At 31.9% G+C, this 3,980-nt stretch overlaps 1 pseudogene; it reads left to right on the top strand.

The window, feature by feature from the left end:
* Positions 1,206 to 3,980, top strand: part of LOC107632212 — a 7,349-nt pseudogene continuing 4,574 nt past the window's right edge.

Genomic DNA, 3,980 nt, shown 5'->3' with positions numbered 1-3,980 from the left:
AATCATTTAAAAAATTGTTTCTCTCTCTTTATCTTCAAAAAATATTTTTATCAATAACATAAATTTTACTATTTTTTTAGTACTTTACCATTTTACCCTTATACAAAAATTAAATTATTTGAAAAAACATAAGAAAAAGAAGGGATTTTTTATTAAATAAAATAAAAAAAATTTAATAATTTCCTAAACAAGATATTTTAGCTTTATTTTCAGGAATACGATTTTTTTTTTCTTTTTGTAATTATGGCAAGTTCGCCGTACTCTCGAACTCTATATAAATTATATAAAGTTCGCCGCACACCCCCCAACTCTATGATAGGTTTTCAAAATAAAAGCATGCATGTTGGTGTGCATATCAGAACAGCACAATTTCATTGTTCATTTTCTCTACGATGTCAAGGAATCCATTATTATCCATTCATTACGATGGTGAAATAGTGTATGACAAAGATGGTTCAATCATTTTTAGATCGGGACAACCGATAATTACCTATATGACACCGAAAGTCAACAGTTTAACAGCTTTGAAGAATTTGATATTGTATTTCATCGGGCAACAAGAAGCAAAAAGGGTGAAAAAATTTACTACAGATATCCGACCGAAATTGATGGCAGTTTATTTTATAAAAGGTGTATTACAATTGTATTGTCTCTATTGCTATAATATTTATAAGACCATGGTTGTGGAAAATATTTTTATTTTCTTTAATTATGTACCGTTTGCGCGACGACGAGGACGTATAGCTTATAAGGTCGTGGCACAACCGTTGATTAAATATTCATCAGTTAGAACTATTCGTATATCTCGTTGAAGTGGGTGGCCGAGGATCATCTGCAAATACTGTCGATGATAGTCTGTTGAGTGGAGCTATTAGACGAACTATCAGAAGGATTATGGTGGATCTAAATATGCCACCTGAGGGTAGTCAGGAGGGGTCTAATGTTGAAGTTCGTAATGTTGACTTAATGGACGACGGTGTTGAAAGTCATGATGGTTCTGTTATCAGAGATCCAATGATGAATCAGTATGAAGTTAACCTCGATGACGAAAACGATGCTGACAAAGAGCCACTTGAAATTCCTGATGATGGTGATGAGGAAGAAGAGATGAACTACTACTGTGACACACAGATTGCTCTGACACAGTCTGCTATTTCTCGACCATATGACCAGTCAGATCATTTACGAGGTTGAATCTCGATACAATGATTTCGGATTGGTCGTTTATCCAGGGAGGCCCTGAAGAGGATCCAAGCAACGAGTTTGAGGTTGGACAACAATTTAAGAACAAAGAAAAAGTCATGTTGGCAGTTAAGCAATACAGCATCAGGAAGGCTGCGGAATACAAAATAGCAGAGAGTGACCAGTTGAGGTACAATGCACAGTGTATCCAATTTGGACCTGGTTGTAATTGGAGTATACTCATCATATCGCCGAAAGTAAAAAAAGTGGAAGGTTAAGAGATACATTGGGCCTCATTCTTGCATGCAAACTTCGATGGAACAAGACCATGATAGGTTGAATTCGAAGGTGATTGCACAACGCATTTTTACGATGGTCAAAGCCGATCCAACAATCAGTATCACAACCACGCCAGTGCATGTAATCTGAGGTTTATTATATAAGAGGTGATTGGACTTTTAGTTTGCTTCTGATGGTTGGATTTGGCATATATTCTTTGAGTGTAACTTCTGTTGTGTCCTACCAACAGGGTTTTGCCTTGTACAATGGTTGCATCTTCCAAGAGTAGTTTCTTGATTGAGAAGGATGAGAACAATCACACACTTGGAGGTCGAAAAAGGGACTCTTCAGTTACCTTCAAGATTGAGGCTTTATACTCCCAAGAAATTTTGAATAGTGAATTAGAAAGGGTAACACACAAGCACAACCACCAATACTTAGGCCTATCTTGATTTACCTTATTATAATATATATATATATCATCCAAAATTAGGCTTATTATATATTCATAATTTTTTGTATAACTAAGAGCTCACAACCCTTGCAAGATGCCTGAACAAGTGTGTCTTTGGCTTTATGACCCACCATTCCTTTGCTTGTTCAGTTGGTCCTTTTTATGACCATAGGTCACCATTTTACAATTATATAAATTATTCCCTTAAACGTTTTGAAATAGATGGAGTCTCATTCTCTTGCTATTGGGATTAACCAGTGGTAAATTTCCTCCTACAGCAACAAGACCTGCCAATCTCTTTTCTCCAACAAGAGAAACTTTAAGATTCATTGAATTTTTATTTATTTTCTTTATTTATTTATTTCACAATAATATGAAAGATTTTTATATATGTGAGTGTACTTTATTGATACATTAATATGTCAATAATTATCTAATGTCCAAATAATGAATTAAATATATGAAAGGCTGTGATATAAATAAAAATTCTTGTTGTGAGGATGGTAACATGTACCCCTGTTGCTCCGTTAACCCAAGGAAGGTTCGAAATGTTGTTTCTGACCTCTGGTGGCATGGTTGTCAGCGTAGCTTAAGTTTGAACGGTTTGTGTTTTAGCTAGTTATAGAATGGAAAAGGCTTGAGCATTCATTGCTTAGATTGTGTGGATTGGGCCAAAATAATGGAGTTCTTTTTTAACATTGGTGGGTAACTTTTTTTTTGGCCTAAGAAATTAGTTAAGGTTGTCTTAAACCCAAAAAAAAATAAAAAGAGTTGAGAATAATACAAAAAAAGGGGTTAAGTTTATCATATTGATGTAGATTTGTTCAATTAATTTATTCTAATGAGTTGTCTTAGGAATATTTTAATTGAGATCACTGTTACAATAAATTTTTGAAGGATAGTATGGATAGTGAATTAAACATAGGTTATTGATGAGATAATTAGAAAAGAACAAAAAAATTAAAAAAATATATTTAGTATTTATAACGAGAAAGTAATATAGTTATTTCAATTTTATTTATTAGAGTTTTTTTAATTCAACTTTTGAAACCTAATAATTAAGTTGATAACTCTTTATTAAATGTATATAAAATCTAAATATCAATTATCAAATTATGCAAACAGGCTCAATATTGGGCTGCTTGGACTCAAATGAAGTTGATCCCGAACAGTTTGTCCCTGTTGTAATTTTCATTCTATTATTAATGATATTTTATTTATTTTTTAATTCAACTTTTGAAACCTAATAATTAAGTTGATAACTCTTTATTAAATGTATATAAAATCTAAATATCAATTATCAAATTATGCAAACAGGCTCAATATTTTCGAACTGTTTGTCCTGTTGTAATTTTTATTCTATATCTTAAGATAAACACATCTGAGACAATTTTCACACTTCTCTTCATTCACAGTTTCACAAAGGCTCACACCTCTACTCATCACCTCCCTCCTTTTCATATATTCACAGTTTCACACTTCTCTTCACCAAAGGTTCACACCTCCGCTCATCACCTCCTTTTCAATCACACTTCTCTTATATTGTCACCAAAGGCTCACACCTCCGTTCACCAATCATTCACAATTCGAATAATTATAATGAAAAATTACAAGTGTTTGCTATTTCCTCTCCTCCTCTTGCCAAAAAGGTAATATGCACGTACTAAACCACATCTCTAATTATCTTCCAACTCCTTTTATTACTAATTTTTCTTGTAACTGTTTCTTCACTTAACTAATTTCAAATTTGTATGATTAGGTAGGAGCAGAATTCGTTGGCACTTTTATGCTGATTTTCGCCGGAACAGCGGTGGGAATAATAAACGAGAAGACCAACGGATTGGTAACTCTTATGATAGCCCCAATTTTCAGTTTTTTTTTATGGTTCCTTGATAATGTTTTTTTTATTTATTTTTTATAATAAATTTTAAATTTAAAAAATTTATTTATTTTTATATTTTTTAAATTAAATATTAATTTTTAATTTTTTTAACAAATTAAATACTATTTTTTAAGTACAATAAGTCAATAATAATTATTTTTTAAAAAAAATAAAGAATACAAT

This window comes from Arachis ipaensis, chromosome B03 (assembly GCF_000816755.2).
Source record: "Arachis ipaensis cultivar K30076 chromosome B03, Araip1.1, whole genome shotgun sequence".
NCBI classification, from domain to species: domain Eukaryota; kingdom Viridiplantae; phylum Streptophyta; class Magnoliopsida; order Fabales; family Fabaceae; genus Arachis; species Arachis ipaensis.
This window is presented reverse-complemented; position numbering and strand designations above follow the sequence as displayed.